This window comes from Dermacentor albipictus, chromosome 4 (assembly GCF_038994185.2).
Source record: "Dermacentor albipictus isolate Rhodes 1998 colony chromosome 4, USDA_Dalb.pri_finalv2, whole genome shotgun sequence".
In the NCBI taxonomy this organism is placed as follows: domain Eukaryota; kingdom Metazoa; phylum Arthropoda; class Arachnida; order Ixodida; family Ixodidae; genus Dermacentor; species Dermacentor albipictus.
The window spans coordinates 162,510,613-162,530,041 of NC_091824.1; the positions used below are offsets into that span (position 1 = coordinate 162,510,613).

Genomic DNA, 19,429 nt, shown 5'->3' on the forward strand with positions numbered 1-19,429 from the left:
AGTATAGATGACAGTGGAAAGTAATATAAAGAAAAGCATCGAAATAGTCTTTACTTAAAATGTGACAATAATTTGTCAGGTAGTCACTTCCGGTTCACTAACATAAGGCGGCTGAATACATTTAATAATAAGAGTGGAGAATTAAAACGTGGCTACAGCTCTTGATAACTGCCCTTTTAACTGATGTTTCTAAAATACTCTGCATACATTTGTGATTATGCCACATAGTCGCGTTCTGCGTGACATTGCCGTAACCTCATGACTGAAATTTGGACGATGCATGGACATAAGATATATGGTGCTTATCTGCTGAAGTCACGCAGAGTTTGTATGTAATCTGTGCAACGTGCTTGGATGACGTACAACCAAGTCTCAGTGAATTCTAGCAGTTACGCCTATTATCAGCAAGGATGTCGAGACCACCGTGTTAGCTCAGTTATTGTTGTTTAGAATAGGCCATGGTCATGGCATGGAGGCAGAAATCCCTCCTAGCTTCTTTTTGACAATGCTAAAAGTACACACATGCGAAAAAAATGAAAGAAAAATTTGGAGATTTTTTTTATCCACAGCTCATGGCTGCAAAGCTCATCGAAATTAGAGTCAACGGTAGACGTTTATTTCATTATGCATGGGTGGCATCCTGTTGCAGTTTGAACCACTGTTGCGCTAATCTCAACATTCCCTGGTACATTATAAAAACAATAACCAAAATAAAACATGGGAACGGCCACTAACAATGCATGGTTGCTCTTACGAGTACATTCCGCTAGTTGTGCAGTGCGCTAAGAAACACACCTCCACAATGAGATGGTGGAACTATTTAGTAGAAAACTATCAGAAAACTTTATACCCATAAAATTCTGCTTATCTTGATTTTGGCGTGATTGATGTCTCCTCTTTGACCTTCAGAATCCTTCCGAAACGCGTATTCAGTAATTTCTCGCTGCGAACGGTGACAGCAAACAAGTACACATGAAAATGAACATGAGTCGCGCACAAGTGCGAGTGCCGCTCTTTTGTGTTAACACGCTTTCAGTTATTATTTATCTGCGTATTTTCAAGGCACAAACTGTCGGGAAGATATGATATGCTGCGCTAAATTGCGCCTGAACAAGCTCTGTTCATCCAGAGTGCGCTAGTACGTGTATTTTTACTTTCGCAGCTGGTTCCTTCCAGTGGCGCGTGATGATCGCGTTCATCGTAAACCTGATTAGCAAACTCGGCAGCATCATGGCCCCTTCTCAGATTGCATGACAAGCCACGTGATTTATGTTATCCACGTGGCACTAATTACACTAAGTGCTCGTCAGCGTTCCGGCCACGCTAAAACTACAGACAAGAAAAAAAAAACTATATATATATATATATATATATATATATATATATATATATATATATATATATATATATATATATATATAAACACGACCAAGCTCTGCCTGATCTCTTTGTGGTTCTTCTGCGTACTAAAGACCATACGGATACGGATATTGAACAGTATATGCGTAAAGGGTATGTTTGCTTTTTCTTCAAATTTGGTCACGCAGGACTGTCTGCTTAGCAGCACGAGTACGCATTCAAAAACAGTTGCGCAAGGCTAAATTTTGAATGATAGACCAGTCCTGTTTTATTGAACAGTTATCGGCCATTGGAAGTGACCCTGGCCGTTTTTAAAAATGATCTTGAAGAGGGAAACTGAGCACATGTTTCCTGTCTTATGATTCGGAAGTTGTAAAGGCTAAGTAAAACAAGTTTAACTTACGCGTGAAGATATGTCTGCTTTTCGGGCATTTAGGCACCTCAAGGAGAAATGTGTGTATGTGTGTGTTTGTGTGTGTGTGCGTGTGTGTGTGTGTGTCGTAATTTATAACGAGAAACAAGCTACTGCTGTATGACACTGAATGAGATGTCAAGTTTTCATCGCAGAAAATAGAGTGAAGGAAAGGCTGATCGCAATCGCTAGGGCGTTGCTTTTTGTATTGTCTTAGTTGGGCGTTGCGTAAACAATTCAGCGTTATCTTTTGTTTTCGTTAATGACCCAATTATATCACAATATCTTGCTTTACATAACCTAAATACTGGGGTTTTACTTCCCAGAACCACGGTACAATTATGAGACACGCTATGGTGGCGTACTCCAGATTAATTTTGGCTGCTATGAGGTTATCGAATGGGCACTCAAATTACGGTACAGGAACATTTTTTGCTTTCCGCCCCCATCGGAATAACGTGGCCGCGATCGAACTCGCCTTCTAGCAACGCAACCAACGCCTTAGCCACTGAGCTACAGCGGCGGGTCTTGCTTCATATCAGTTCGTCAATGCCAGCGTCTTTCGTTGGTAGCACCTACATTTTTCTCTCCTTGAGGTATGTGCTGTATTCTGTCATATTCCCTTATCGGGACCGGCAATACTTACTGCTTTTACTGAAGTTTGAAAGGTTACTTGGCTTCATCGTTTGTGTTCCGCAGGCTGCGCACAACGTTTGTTTTTCAACAACTACTACTACAACAAAAAAGAACGCGGTGCCTTGTCTGCTTGACTTGTGCAGTAATAGGCATCTTTGAATTAGCGCACCAACAAGTGCACATACTTGTACAAGATAACATATATAGTGCTTATGTTGTTTACCAAGAAAAAAAAAAAGATTTTTCATTTTGGAAGAAGACGAAGAAGTGGCTCTTGTGTGGAACCCCGTTTTCTACTGCTCTCATTTTGCGAGTATTTTTACGTATTTTCGGGAGGCGCCGCTTCCGAGACCTTCGGCGATGGAAGCGGAGTCAGCTAGACGTCCGGAGGAGACCGACGGCACAGCGTCGAGCGCTCCGAGGAAGCGCAATCACCTGATGAGCGACACGGGCAGCGAGGACACCTTGCTGTACTACTCTGCTTCAGAAGAAGATCTGTCGGATGACGGCGACTACTTGACCGTTGTGAGGAAAAAAAGAAAGAGGAGAATCGTCACTGCCTCCTCGTCTTCAGCAAGGACGACGGCGGCAGCAAAGGCCCATGACGCGGCTCATACCATCCTCTTCTTACCCGAGACGCCGACCGACAACCTGAATCGGCTAAACAGGCAAGCCGTATCTGTAACACTAGAGGCTCTTGTTCCAAATGAGATCACGGATATGAGAATTAACACCCGTAAGAACATTCTCGCGGTTGACGTAAAGAACAGAGCAGCATTGGATATCTTGAATACAGTGAAAATGCTGGGCAAGATAAATGTTCGCACCATAATACCACAGGACAGCAATACTATATCAGGTGTGATTTATGATGTCGACGAGTCAATCGACGACAACGATCTGCCTATTTTGGTCAAGCCCGCCACAGCAGATGTGCCTATTATTGAAATCCGTCGCCTAGGAGATTCACGCTGTGTGAGGATAACTTTCAAGGGAGGTAGCTTCCCGTCCCACGTGAAAGTTGGATTTTTTCGTCATCAAGTGCGACCGTTCGTTCCAAGACCACTTCAATGTCGCAATTGTTTGAAGATCGGGCATGTCAGCGGCATATGCAAAAATGCGACCGTGTGCGCAAGATGCTCTGAGCAGCACAGCGCAGATGCTTGCCGTGCGACTCACTTCAAATGTGCCAATTGCTCTGGTCCCCATGAAGCGTCGTCGAAAGACTGCCCGAGACACAAGACAGAGCGGAAAGTCCTAAAACAAATGGTGAGAGACAACTCAACTCACAGAGAGGCCGCCGCCAAAGTACGACGGCGTAGTGTCCACCGTCGCCGTAGACGATCTTCGTCTAGAAATACTGATACCGTCGCAAGACAGACGATACTTCCTGAGGCTGGTGCTCCCAAGGCGCTCACCCACACTACCAACACGGTGTCTGATGACGCAGTGAATACCTCTACTGCAAACGACTGGCCTGCACTTCCGACATTAAGTCCTCCAGCCCAGCAAAGGTCGACGGTGGACTACCGACGAACCAATGAGGGCTCCGATCACGTGCGCAGTCAAGACAAACAAGTTATCGCCTTAATAAAATCTCTAATGAAAGTCATTCGCGTGTTGATAAACGACATGCAGACGCCATCTGCTCGAGGTGCACTACAAGTGCTGGACGGCCTGGATCCGGTTCTTGCGAGCCTCGAGTAGCAAGCACAATGGCTCTACCGCGTCAGCCGTTCTTCAGACAAGTCAAGGAAGCATCTATTATGCAATGGAATGCCCGCGGCCTGAAATCTCGGAGTGATTTTCGCCATTACGTTTTCACCAATCGATTCCCCATCGTTGTCATCTGTGAACCGAAGCTACAGAAACCCGTCCGGATCTCAGGCTACGAACCTCATGTGTCATCGACTTGTACTGACATTAGCAAAGTGACCATCTACATACGGTGTGACCTGACTTATGTTGTTCATCCAGTGCGGCCACATGACACTAATCAGTATGTGTGTTTGACCGTGAAAAAACAAAAACTTGCGTTTACTTTAGTGGGCGCTTACCTTTCTCCATCAAGTCGTTTCGATAGGCAGAGACTGAGTGACATTATAGATACGACACCTGGTCCATGGATTGTTGTTGGGGACTTCAACGCGCATCATTCACTTTGGGGAAGCAACAAGATCAATTCCAAAGGAAGAAACCTCGTGTCCTTTGCTTGCGACCATGAACTTTGTTGTCTAAATGATGGCAGTCCCACGTTTCTGCGCGGACAGACATACAGTAGTTGTTTAGACTTAGCGTTTGTTTCGCGGCGCCTCACTCGCTGCGTCCATTGGTTCGCAGATATAGAAACTCACGGCAGCGACCACATTCCTACCTACCTGAAGATAAAAGGCCTCACCAAATCCGTTCCATCAAATTTTATACGAACAATAGATTGGCCCGTGTTTAAATCACTTATGGAAGACGCATGCCACGAAGGCATTTCATCCACACTAGAATTTGAGATCGCCAAGGCTATGCAGGATGCCATGCGCTCATATCGGCCATTAGAGAAATACACAGATTTTGATTCGGAAATACAGAGCCTCCGTGCAATCCGCCGGCGAGCGGAGCGACGGTACAGGCGGACTAAATCATTATACGACCTTAGAGAGGCCAGACGCATTCAAAAGAAAATTCGGCGTCGCCTTGCTGCACTGCAAAATCAACGCTGGAAATCGTTTTGTGAGTCTCTCGACCCGCGTAAACCTCTGTCGGTTGTCTGGAGAACAATCCGTGGACTTCGCAGTGCTCCTCAACAGCGTCGTCCATTTAAGTCTTTAGCACTACATCAAGGACGCCGAGAAGTCGAGGTAGCCGAAGATTACTGCGCAAGGATCGCGGGTCCGGCGCTCACGCACTCACCTTGCGCACCTATTCCCATAGTGCCCCCTTGCTCCCGAGATCCTCGTATGGACGCTGCTTTCTCCATCGAAGAACTGGAGGCCGCACTTGCTGGGTGCCGGCGATCTTCGTCACCAGGACACGACGGCATCACATACTCTGCACTTGCAAACCTTGGTCAGGAGGCCAGAGATGCCCTTCTTGGCCTATACAACTCATCATGGCGTGACGGCCTGGTCCCTACAACGTGGAAATCCAGTCGGGTTGTTCCTCTCCTCAAGGCTGGCAAATCCCCGTTGGAATTGTCATCTTACCGTCCAATAGCACTGGCCAGCTGTGTCGGCAAGGTAATGGAGAGAATGATCCTTACACGGTTAGAATGGTACCTGGAATTTTACAACGTCTATCCAGAGGTAATGGCTGGTTTTCGACGTGGCCGCTCGTCAATAGATAGCGTTATCGACCTGGTAACATACGTACAACACCAGAAACACCTGAAACGCATCACTGCGGCCTTATTCCTTGATGTTAAAGGTGCGTACGACAATGTAGATCATCATGCAATTCTGGACGCCTTAGAAGCTGTAGGGATTGGTGGACGCACCTTTTGCTGGATATGCAACTATTTGAATGGAAGATCTTTCTTTATTTTGACTGAAGATGGACCAACGCCATCTAGCTATACCAGTCGTGGTGTACCGCAAGGCGGAGTACTCAGCCCTACCCTTTTCAACCTGGTGCTCGTTGGTCTCGCTGATTCGTTACCGCGAACCGTACAACTCTCCGTATATGCAGACGACATTTGCATATGGGCTTCAGGCGTGACACGTGTACAAGTTCGCGCACGACTTCAGAAAGCCTCAACAGTTGTGTCAAGATACCTAAGAAGACAAGACCTGGAGCTTTCCGCTGAGAAATGTGCACTGGTTGCTTTTACTCGCAAATCGATGGCCCCGTATGCTTTGCGGATTAATGACCAAATTATACAATATAGACGAACGCACCGCTTTCTTGGCGTCATCATTGATAGAGACTTGTCTTGGAGCCCTCACATCTCGTACATGGCAAAGCGTTTGGCCGCCATTGTGGACCTTCTTGCGTTTCTCGGCGGCAAGTCCTGGGGCGCAACAGTACCATCAATGTTGCAACTATATAAAGCACTGTTTTTGGGCTTCCTGCGGTACAGCTTACCTGTAATAGGAAATACTTGCACCACGAATATTCGCAAACTACAGAGCGTGCAAGCCCAAGCACTCAGGACTTGTCTCGGTCTTCCCAAAACTACGTCATCGATTGCGACAATGGCCATAGCCAGAGACGCTCCTTTGACAGTATACATTGATACAGATGTCCTGAGAGCGCACATCCGACACCTGACTCGGATTCCCTCACACCATCTTGCTTGCTTGCCAGCAAAGAGGCCACTTTCAACCTTTGCTAAAACTATTCAAAGACATCAATCGTACTTGCCATCAGGATTTACGCCCGCTGCACGATTGTCAGATCCATTGTGGTGTCTGCACCGGCCGCAAGTTGAACTGACAATTCCAGGAATCAGAAAGAAAGCTGGAGCGCCATTGCAAGCTTTGAAACAAGCAACTTTGGAGCACATTCACAACGTGCACAGATTCCGCCAACATGTATACACGGACGGTTCAGTAAAACTCAACAGCTCTGCTGCTGCAGTCATATTCCCAGCACAATCTGAGGAAATCAAATTAAGAACTTCATGTGTGACCACATCGACGGGTGCAGAACTCGCGGCGCTCCGTGCTGCACTTGATTTCATTAAGCAGAAGCCACCGCAACAATGGACAGTCTTTAGTGACTCCACGGCAGCCCTTCAGTGCATACGAAGCCAAATGCGCCACGGACCCAATGAACAACTGGCCTCAGAAATTCGGCACATATATCACCAAAGCTATGACAAGGGACACAACATAATCTTTCAGTGGCTTCCAGGACATTGTAACATCAGCGGGAATGACCACGCCGACGAAGCCGCCCGTTCTGCACATGAAAGTGGTCAACGAGTCTTCATTCCGCTTTCGCGAACAGACGCTGCGGCTCAGCTGCGATTGATGACCCGTGAGTGTACTTTGCACCTGTGGGACTCGAATGTTTTCACAATGTGTCGGTTGCGTTCGTTGTCTCCGGACATACGGATGCACCTCCCGCCTGGATTACCCCGACGTGACCAGACTATGCTCTACCGTCTGTGGCTAGGCGTTGCCTTTACAAACGCCTATGCTTTCCTCATAGAAATGGCCAACAGCCCCACGTGCGACACATGTAACATCGACGAGACGCTCGCACACATTATCTGTGTCTGCCCGCGATACAGTGCTGAGAGACAAGTGATGTGCAGAGTGCTGGACCAGTTGGACAATCGTCCAATTTCAGAACTAAAAGCTTTAGGCCAATGCTCCGAAAGAACATCCGCGTTGAAGGCCCTACTCGCGCTAGTAAGGTTCTTGCGGTCCACGGGGCTTCACGACAGACTCTAAGAATGCCGCCCCCTACCGCTCTGTAGTGTACGCGCTTTGTTCGTGCTTGTCTCCCTTTCTTTCTATCTCCCCCTTTTACTCTGTTTCTCTTTTTATCCCTCTTAACCCTTCCCCCTGCGCAGGGTAGCCAACCGGAACTACCTCTGGTTAACCTCCCTGCCTTTCTCTACATTATTTTCTCTTCTTCTTCTACCAAGAAAAACGCTTGCGCAAGACGTTCCATATGCGATGCAGCGAGGGCATTTAAGAGTTTGACATGAACAAGAAGCCACGCCTCATTTACTGGAACCATTCAGGAAGCGGCTAATTTCGCCTCATGCAAGTGACTGCATCAACTCAGGGACGCACGGTATACGTACACCTGTCGTAAACGCACCCGTTCAGGAAGAAAAGATTTGAGCGAAACATGTTTACATGATCTCGTAAGGCAATTTTCAGGGTTAAAGCTTCATCCCGAAGTCGAGAATGTGGTTTGCACGTTAGGAAAAAAAACAAGTTTGTTGGCTCGAGAGGCCTTAACGAACATCGTCAAGGCCGAGTAGCTCGGAATTGCTTGCACACTCAATAGCGCAGAAACCATCCTTAACAGCCAACGAAAGCGGCATTAGAGTATTTCGTAGCAAAAAAAAAAGAAAAGAAAAGAAAGCGAATTTTATTAATTGGCGATGTGATGACGCAGTAGGTCAGTGAGTCCTGCGACAAATCCAGGAACGCAAAAAGGGGATGTGGCCTAAACCCTTGCTGCACCTTGGCGTCGGCGTATGTACGAGTGCTTCTAGGCTGTTGTCTTGCGATACATTGCAGTGACGTGTGTCAGGAGGTTAGCAACACGCCGACTCGTGCTGCTTGGAGCTTTAAAAACACTGCATCTGTCAACGTCCGCTGAGGATGCGTGTCTGTAGTTCAGTACGGCTTTTGGGCTGTTGTTCACCGACATAGGTGGTGCAGTTCTGTCATCTGATTTTATCTCGCGATCTCGTTCCTATGCAGGCAATAGTTATTCGTCTGTGACGCACCTTTACTTACACCACAAGTAACTCTGCTGTTTTTGCAGGAGCGTACGCATTTTCTCTAGTTGGTTCGTTACTTGATCCGAAAAAAGCAGCGCAATATAACAAGATGCAAGGAAGGGTAAGACAATGGCGTCTTTTTCTACTGTTGTTTTTGTTCGTAGCTTCATACACAGTAGAAAAAGGAGCAAGGGCTTAGATGCACAAACACTGCTCGATGCTCTCATCCAGGGATCATGCATTGGTTTGTCCGGACAGACGGTGCCAAGCAATATCAATGCTCGGCCGAAGTACATGTAGGAACCACTAACAACTAGTCGTGGGCAACCGTTTTCTACACTTCCTGCTTCGGAGTCATTAACTTTCCCTTTTTTTCTATTTCTGCGCCATATCGCAGCAAATGACGGTGTACTTAGGCCCTTCATAGCCTTCGCCTTCCTCCCGCTACCGCTTGCGGGCTTTATCGGCAAATCTGAATCATTGGCGCGTTTTCTTCCTATCTTGACAGCAAGCGCCATTAGTGCCGGGAGCTACGTTTTGTAATGCTCGCAATCTTCTATAAGCAAAGCTGCCACGTCAGCTATATCCGCCCTGCGGCCCAATTTGTTTAATCAGGTTTCCCGCGAAAGAAGAAATGTAGCGGATAGACTTCAAAAAGAATTGACAAAGCAATACGCCCTCGATAACAAGCTGGCGAGCAGAAAGTCAGGCAACAAACACCGCGAACCAGGAACACAAACACGGCCTATGTGATAGCTAGCACAGTGCACGATAGCCCAATGTGCTTGCATCACGGCAAAGAACATGCTGATCGAGCTGGTTCACGCCAGATGAGACCTAGTAGGGTTGCTGCTCCCCTGTACTAGTTGTGTGCAATTTAATATGGCCCATAACAGTGAAATAGTTCAGCAAGCGCGCCGTATTGCAGTAAATAGCTATCAAGGGTCATTTGCAGATTTCTGATTTTATTTTGTGATGCCTTAAATATTACCGACGAGCTAGGTCACTCATGCTGAGTAGCTGGACCTTTAGTTTTCGGACGCAAATCAAGAGCAGCTGTTTGACTGGCAGGCTCCCGGGCGCTGGTCAGTCACGGCACCTCTACTGCCGTTTTCCACTGTGCAGCGATGAAAAGGTCATTAATTTCGAATGCCTTTCAAGTTCGGAATCTGGTCAGCTGACACGAGGTCTAGCTCCCATCATGGTACATGCATTCAGGTGAAGTAGTTTTGTCAAAGAAGTGATGGCCGCAAGAACAGGAGGGAATGCATAGGACGCGTATGCTTTCGCGTCTGAATTAACTGGTGTACCTCCTTCGCGTTCTCAGCATTGCACGGAACTAAACGGCACGCAGTAGGACACGGCAGGTGGACGCGCCGAGGCTGACGAGACACGGGCGCGTCCGGAATAAAAAGGGAATCGAATTTATTTTCGGACTGCTCAAGCTAGCGCCGCAATGGGATACCCTTCTGTGTTTTCGCCTGTTTCGCAGACTCTGCTATCTCTTGTCAGATGTTCTTGTGTCCCCACTTCGCCATACGGATCACAGCTCGAGGAAGCATCGTACGTCGCTCGTTGCCGGTGAAGGCTATCAGAACTGAGAGGATGACGGGCCGCATTCTTCTGTCGGTACGCAGCGTTTTCGCCAGAAACGACATTTGCGATGCGGACCTTATTATTTTCGGTGTTATTTTCTCGCTACTTCATATGGTGCTGTTGCTCGAAAGCTGTGTTTGCCTGAATGAGTTCTTTCGGGTTCACTTCCACAAGGTTTTGACAAAGCAAAGTGAACGTAACAAGCCATACGCTCTTTAATGCTTATTCCGTTTCAATTATTATTATTATTATTTATATCAGGAGCCCTCAAATTACTCGAACAACAAAAACGCGAATTCCGGTTGTGTTGCGAATATGCATTTTTAGAACTTTGGCAAGGGCTCTGTCCTTCTTACGCTTTTAGTTAGTGCTGGAATGCTTTCAATGCGTTCGGGATATGTGCTCATCTTCTCACGTATACTCTAACATTATAATGCTTCAAGAGCTCACGTCGGATAGGTTGCCTTTGAATTCATTTCGACAAAAAGCGTCACATGAGTTCTGCCGCCAAATTACGCGCCGATGTTTGGTTAACTATTCTATAGTTGATCCTTACCGTTTGTGCCTATGTCAGTGTTAGTAGGTTGCTATACATAGCAACCTACAATTGCTACATTCTTGTCTTTATTTGTATCCCCCCTCTCTCTCTGTGTGTGTGTGTGCGTGTGTGTGTGCGTGTGTGTGTGTGTGTTTGTGTGTGTGTGTGTGTTTGTGTGTGTGGAGAGGGGGAGGGGGCGTTGCCCACGGACGTGCGATTGTCAAGTTTACTTCCGTCAACGCTGAAAGGGAGACAATAATCTGAAAATGGTCACCCTTAAAGATGCAGCGTTCTGCACATTTAATTATCCGTCGCGTGGGGCGTATAGGCAGCCGCGTCGCGTAACTGATCCCTTCTTTTAGCATCTTGCCGTTTCTACGAAGCCTATTAGAAAAGCAACATCATTCGTTTCTGTGTAGAAGTTGCAGCTTGCTGTATGCGTTCATTATGCGTTGCGCTTTCATGACGGGTGGTCAGGCTCCGGTTACAGCATATCTGCAGAGTCGGGCAGAGCACCGCTTGTTGTGTGCCCGCGCACAGCGTAATTTGAAAATAAAGAGCGTAGAGACAATGTCCAATCGAAAGCAGCCAATAGACAGGTAAAATGCGCAGCGTCGTCAGACAAGGGGAAAGAAATGCCAGAAAATCCGCTGAAAGAGCGAGGAGAGGGGGGGACGCGACGCTCTCCGACCCACTTGATCAATGCCGGTTAACGAGGCCTTTCCCCCTAGGCGGAGCAATTGGCCGTCGCTCCGCTGCGACAGCGGGATCCCATTGCGTCTCGCGAAACTCGAAACGGAGCACAATTTTGTCTTCCCATGCAGGCCCTGGAAAACGGCAGCGCAGCTAAAGAGAACGGAAGGCAACGCGCAGCTACAATCCCCCCTTTGCAACACGCGACAGACTAGCCACCGCGCTTCTTTTCTGTCGCCTTCTGTTCCTCGCCGCACGCCAGTGCGAGTGCAAACGAAGAGTCAAATCGGAAACAGCGCGGCAGGCTGTCGCTTCGCTGTGCGCTGGAACCGCGAAAGATAGAGCCAGCCAGGGCGACCATGATGCGGGCATGGAACAGGATTCCCCTAGACTTGCCCTCTATGCGGATGCACGAACAGAACGAAAACAAAGGAAGGGTTGTGGAGATATATTATGTAGTTCGTATATATTTCAGAAACTTGACAAATGAATTCATTCTTGTTCTTACGCACAGTACAGAATAGAAGGTATCCGAACGAAGAGTGAAACCTAGTTCACTTGACGGAGTTACGAGCTATTTTATCAAAGCAATAGATCAGGAACGCGATTCTATACGTGGGATACTTTTGAAACAACTGTTCTGCATTCAAAGAAAGCGTCAGGTTTATTTCAAAAGCACGCTACAAGCAATCAAATAACATCACGCCATACATAACACCCTTAAGCAGTATAGCCAGAATAGGAAGAAGGAAGCATAGATTGATTCAGGAGTTTTGATGAGAAAGAGGTGGTAAAAGGGCGACAGGTAGGAAGGTTACCCAGAACAACAAATTCGGTTCGCTACGGTACCCTGGAGGACGGGGAAGGGGAAAATAAAAAAATTACCGACGATTACGTTACTTCCTAATGCGAAATTTGAGCGCAGCAAATAAGCTGTTTCACCTTTTCGATAGATTGAGGCAAAGAAATCGAGCAACACATGTATGCGCTATCACAGAATTTTTTTTTTATTTTTCACACGTATTCCGTTAACAAAGACTCCACTAACAGTTCTTGACAGTCATGAAGGAAGCTTTGTGGTCGGAGAAATAGACTGATATATGTTCGACTTGGTACACCAATGCTTGATTCTCAAAGACGAGATCTATACAAGTGCCTCGCGAGGTTGTCACAGCCGTGGGACGCGTTGCGAGCGAGAGGAACGGGATGTTCTCCCGCATAAGTGTTAGGAAATTGCTGTTTGTCTTTATGTCAACATTAAAGTCCCCCACTACTAACATCGGTGTGGATCGATGGACGGTTAATGCGAGTTGCAGGAAGTGCACGACGTCTTTCGTGAGTGCGGTAGCGGACTCACGAAAGCGGTATCAGTCGGTCGCTGCTAGCGCTGGGGGGATGAAAGGGGGGCGGAGCTGGTTATGAAGCCGACGATAACGCCGACGACGACGCGAAACCCAGGAACGGACGCCAAAGAGCCATTTGTGTAGCCAGCCCTCCTCCACAGTCTCTCCTCCTCCCTTCCATCATCCTCCCTCGCCCGGAGAGCCGACAGCGCGCATGCGCGGCGGCGGAGCAGATTCGTCGGCGAGCTGGTTACGAGGCCGACGACAACGCCGACGACGACGCCGACGACGACGCGAAACCCAGGAACGGACGCCAAAGAGCCATTTGTGTAGCCAGCCCTCCTCCACAGTCTCTCCTCCTCCCTTCCATCATCCTCCCTCGCCCGGACAGCCGACAGCGCGCATGCGCGGCGGCGGAGCAGATTCGTCGGCGAGCTGGTTACGAGGCCGACGACAACGCCGACGACGACGCCGACGACGACGCGAAACCCAGGAACGGACGCCAAAGAGCCATTTGTGTAGCCAGCCCTCCTCCACAGTCTCTCCTCCTCCCTTCCATCATCCTCCCTCGCCCGGAGAGCCGACAGCGCGCATGCGCGGCGGCGGAGCAGATTCGTCGGCGAGCTGGTTACGAGGCCGACGACAACGCCGACGACGACGCCGACGACGACGCGAAACCCAGGAACGGACGCCAAAGAGCCATTTGTGTAGCCAGCCCTCCTCCACAGTCTCTCCTCCTCCCTTCCATCATCCCCCCTCGCCCGGAGAGCCGTCAGCGCGCATGCGCGGCGGCGGAGCAGATTCGTCGGTGAGCTGGTTACGAGGCCGACGACAACGCCGACGACGACGCCGACGACGACGCGAAACCCAGGAACGGACGCCAAAGAGCCATTTGTGTAGCCAGCCCTCCTCCACAGTCTCTCCTCCTCCCTTCCATCATCCTCCCTCGCCCGGGGAGCCGACAGCGCGCATGCGCGGCGGCGGAGCAGATTCGTCGGCGAGCTGGTTACGAGGCCGACGACAACGCCGACGACGACGCCGACGACGACGCGAAACCCAGGAACGGACGCCAAAGAGCCATTTGTGTAGCCAGCCCTCCTCCACAGTCTCTCCTCCTCCCTTCCATCATCCTCCCTCGCCCGGAGAGCCGACAGCGCGCATGCGCGGCGGCGGAGCAGCAGATTCGTCGGCGAGCTGGTTACGAGGCCGACGACAACGCCGACAACGCCGACGACGACGACGACGACGACGCGAAACCCAGGAACGGACGCCAAAGAGCTGCGCTCTAAAAAAGACAAGAAGATAACAGACAGACAGACGGACGGACAGGCAGACAGACGGACAGACGGACGGACCGTCCGTCCGTTAGTTTAATTTTTGTGTACCGTGGCCGCCATAATACGGACTCCCGCAGCGAGAATCGAACCGGCAATCACGTGCTGAGCAGAAGAACGCCATAGCGCACGAGCCAACACTGCGGATAACAAGAAAATGAACACTTCCTGGCCAGGACTTTAACACATTGAATGCAGTTAACCTACAAAACGAGCCATATGAAAATAAAACGCCTCTATTCGAACGTTAAAGATTTGAACCCTGTTAATCAATGAAATGTTGCAACGCGGGTATGGTAGGCGCCATACCAACTGCATATGCGGTACGTCCTCTTCTGACCGGAAGTGTACTCTCCGACAGCCAAGAGGTTGAGCCCCACGTCAGAGAGAGAGAGAGCGAGAAAAAGTAGTACGACTAGCCATAGAAGAAAAAGTAGAGGCAAGATTCGGCTACGTCACCACAAAGGGAGTTGCCATCGGCCATACCATGCCGAATACGGCGGTTCTCGTCCACAAAGGGAGACCGCTCCAGCCGATCGAGTGCCCCGGAAAAGAGCGCGTCCCGCACGAGGCGCAAGCACGACCAATTCGAAAGCGTCGCCGCAGTAGCGGGAGTCTCGCTTCACCGACTCCCAGCCAAGCCCACATCTGACTCTGTATACACGCGCCTGCATATGATCTCGTGTCTAGCCGCTCCCGTGCACTGCGACAGGAGCGGCGGCGTGAGGTGACGCCGGCGGCATCTTCGTTCGCCGGCACGATAGGAGGCGACGGCGCGTTGCAGTTGCCCGCAGCGAGGCGCACGCGGTGGCAGGGCGGGCGAGCGTGTGATCCGCTCACGGCGCAAATTCTCCCCGACGTTGCGACGCGCGGCAGACGAGTTTCATCTGTGGAAGCGTGCGATATGAGTGCGATCGCATGGGTGTGCGGGGCAGGCGAGGTGTGTTTGCATTACGAAAACTGCAGCAGTTGCTGATATACTGAAATGTAAACATGGACCTAAAAAAAAAAGTTAATGTGGGATCACATTTTATGTGAACCACGCAACTAGAACTAGCGGACCTTGCCGTTGCGCGTATAATGCTAACAGAGCGTCTCAGCCAATTTTCATTTTAACAGCATAACGCAGTAATGTGACGTTGTGTTGAGAACAGATTTTGGTACAACACGATTTGACTGGCCCCTTTGAGGTCAATAACCTGTCATTCATTTATTAGGTGCTTCAATGGCATAAAATCGACAACCCTACCTGTGAGCTCAGGCGTACGACAGGGGTATGTTTTAGGTCCTGTTTTAGACATACATTAATCATATCAGTTCTGTTATTACTGAGGGAATCACCGTACGTTTTTACGCAGATAATTGTCTGCATTACCGGAAAATTAATTACGTCGATGATCAGAAATTGCTGGATGCTGCTCTTGCTGCCATTGAAATGTGATGTGAAAACTGGAAGATTAAGATAAATTAACAAAAGACAGTTGTTTTCAGGGTAACCAACAATATAAATAATGCCCTAGATCCCAAATACCTTGTGAACGCCCGAATACTCGCTAGATTTGACACACAAGAATACCTAGGAGTAGCTATCACCAAGAACCTAAGCTCGAAAACGCATATCACAAACATCAAGAGCACTGCCGAAAGAGACTTTGGTTTCTGCGCAGCAAGTTGAATCTCACGCCTTGATCTGTCAAACTAACCGCGTTTCTTACTTATGTGAGGCCAGCGTTAGAGTACACAAACATTATATGAGACCCTTTCCAAGTGGGTCTAATAAACGAACTCGAAACAGTACAAAGAAGGCCTGGACGGTTTATTTTGTCCAAGCACTCCTTCGCCGACTCAGTGACAGAGATGTTAAACCTGCTTCAACTACCACCTTTATCCAAGCGGCGCCTAGTAGCAAGACTAAAATTCCTATTTCTGCTTCCTAAACACCACTTTAACATCGACATTGCAAAGTACTTAGCTTCCCCCAAAGAAAGAGAATTCTCAGGAAAACGATGACTCTATGTTCGATGTGCCAGAGCTACGTATCGACGCATATGCATTCAGCATATGCGTCGTTTATAATCCGAACGATTATAACGCGAGTTTATTCTAGAACTTTCCGAAGTCGCGACGCGCCTCGCGTTATATTTTGGCTCATGACGCGAATATAATGTATCTCAGTTTTGTTTTTTTAATTGTATATTCGCCAGCACACCGTGCTCTCCGTGCCCGCTGCCGCTTCACCTCGAACAAGGGTGGCGAGCTAAGATTTGCGACTGTGCCTTTTGTACCGGGTTTCTTCTCATGATTTAGAACGCTGTTAGTGGCGCATCAATGTGGTTGCGGTGTATTAATGGCAACCCTGAGCAATATGATCGGCACTGTATTGCTGGTGCCTCAAGGGAGCGGTCTTCGAGGTCGCGCGGCGCACAACCACTCATCTGCGAAAGTGTTAGTTTTTATCGCGGGCACTTTTGAATAACGTTGGTCCGATAACCTTGGTCGGTGTCACGGAGGACGACGCCGTGCCCGCCGGCAGTGACAAAGCCGTCAGCCCTCTTCCTTTCATTTCATTTTGCGACGGCAATTTGCAGTAACGATGAATGAAGCCCTGCGGGCATCGGCTTCTAAGCGTCGTTTGCTGAAGCGGCTTGCATGAACATTTATTAACGAAAATAATAACGAATTTAAGAACGCCTTCCTGTGCGGACTAGGTGTTGTCTATGCAACATTTAAGAACGCGTTCTTAAATTAGTTATTATTTTCGTTATTAAATATTCGTGCAAGCCGCTCCTGTTTCTCTGCGGCGGAAGTTCGCGTTATAATCGTAATATATCTTTTTTTCTTTTTCTGATAGTCCTCCCTCGCGTTATATCTATGGTCGCCTTATTTGCGTGCAAATGCAATTACACGATGAGCAAGAAAAATCATTTTCCCGCGGTTTTCTAGTCAGTGATATATTGACAGTGATTACTTCACTCCTCAGTCAGAAAAGCTCTTTCTTTTTTGCTTCTTGAACAGACCATATAAAGAGAAGCTGCTTCTGGAGTGGAGGTATCTCTTCACCTCATTAAAAGCCTGATGAGGATATCTTCCAACATCACGACGCCCAGAAAGCAATGCCCACGTATTTGCTAAATATAGAACTGGTAAGGGAAATATTTATATTGCTTTGAGCACCCGATGAAGTCGTTGTGTGATACAGTTGATAGCTGGTGACAGCAAAGCAAGGATCCAGGAGGTTTTGACAATGCTTGCTTGGCACCGAAAAACAAATGTGAAGAACTCATGTTCGGAATTCATACACACATTTTTGTGGTTAAACAACTTGCAGGAAATGTTTTTCGCGCTTACAGTCGCTCTCGTAAAAAGTGCATTACAAAAAAAAAAAAACTACAGCCAATCGCTTTTGAGTTTTTGAGACCGCAGGGACAAGCTCACAAAGAATGTCATTTCTGTCAAAATTCGCATCTCGACTGGGCTGGAAACTAAGCGTAATTATGTATTTTTAGCTCATTTTTGCTTGAATAATAAAAGGTTCCTTCGAATGCGTTGCCAGTTGTGTTCGAGTTATTAAACTTGGTTTTTGTGGAGCGCATGATGAACGAATATCAGTTTCAGCTATATTTCTCACCTAAATTCCTTTTGCACAGCGTTCCTTTGTTTTTCAGGTCGCATTTGAAAGCGAACTAAGGTTTGGAGGTAGGATTCATTAATATTAAAAAAAACAAATGAATAAGTTCCTCCTGATCGTATCACAATTAAACACTGAAATTTCCTGACCCGTCCTATGTTGGTTTAGAAGCGAACCTGCAACCCAGGCTTGCAAAGCATGTTCTCATTACTGCGGTCAGTTGACCACATTTCCTATACCGCCTACTTCTAAAAACTTCCAAACTGCAACATTTTAAGAGCGGCCAGTAGCGGACATATCAGAAGAAGTGGAATCAATGTTAAAGCAGTGAAAAGACAAGCGGTCGTTAGTTACCGTTTTAGTCAAAATAAATGTGCTTTCACCTCTAAAACATTATACTCTGCTTGGAAATACTTTTTTTCCGATACCGCCAAATGACCTTATGGGACCTTGAATTGTCCGGGTGGAAAGAAGGCTCCTCATCTGCGGCTGTGAGCAGGAAAGCATTAAGATGAGCGTTGACACAGCCCTAGAAAAGGCACTAGTAATGGGCCTGTGCCTTCATTGCATGAAAGTTATAATACATCCGGCAGCATATGGCCAGCTGCGCGGCTTTATGCAATCAATTATAAAGCCAGGAACAAGCAATGAAACATCATGGGCGAAAGCAAGAGTAAAGAATTTTTTCACTGCGTTCCGCATTTAAATCAATAAGAGAGATCACCACAAGCTAAGACGAGATCACCATCGCAAAATAAGAGATCACCATCAAGCTATCGCTAAATGGCATGAAATTATATTCCAGTGGCTACCTGGACATACTGGCATTGCTGGTAATGACCTCGCCGACGAAGCCGCCCATCTGGATTTCCGACCAGTCCCAATCCCCTTAACAAGAACCGACGCTGCAAGAAAGCTTCATATTGTGGCTAAGGCTATGACACACAAATACTGGTCTTCTACCAACTTCCCCAAGTGTAATATTCACAGGCTGGATCGATCCTTAAAGCTATATAAAAGTGCCACCAAGTATTTCCCGCTCTGTGGCGACAGTATTGTGCCGCCTCTGGCTCGGGGTGGCATTTACGAAGGCCTACTCATTCCGCATTGGTATGGGGGATACGCCCATGTGCAACTGTTGCGGAACCACAGAAACGATTGAACACATCCTATGTATCTGTCCCCAAAACGACGTCGAGCGCGAAGTTTTCCGGACAGCACTGAACCAGCTGGACTCTAGACCATTTTCTGTAATGAGGATCGTTGGACCCTGGCCGTACGCGTCGATGGCACAGCAAGCCACGAAAGCGCTCTTGAAATACCTCAAGTCGACAGCTCTTGGGAACCGTATGTAGACTCCGTGCGAACCTTCCACTGTGCGCGAAACTGTGCTCTCTCTCTCTCTCTATTCATTCCCATGCCCCCTTCCCCCAGTGCACTGTAGCAAACCGGACGTGCGTCTGGTTAACCTCCCTGCCTTTCCTGCCTTC

General features: G+C 48.1%; 2 protein-coding genes across 6 annotated transcripts in view; one reads left to right on the top strand and one right to left on the bottom strand.

Moving 5' to 3' along the window:
* LOC135899975 (uncharacterized) overlaps positions 1-19,429 on the bottom strand; it is a 146,112-nt gene that overhangs the window by 67,924 nt on the left and 58,759 nt on the right. The gene's annotated exons all lie outside the window — the stretch shown is intronic.
* LOC135899974 (irregular chiasm C-roughest protein-like) overlaps positions 1-19,429 on the top strand; it is an 872,345-nt gene that overhangs the window by 2,353 nt on the left and 850,563 nt on the right. The window lies entirely within an intron of this gene.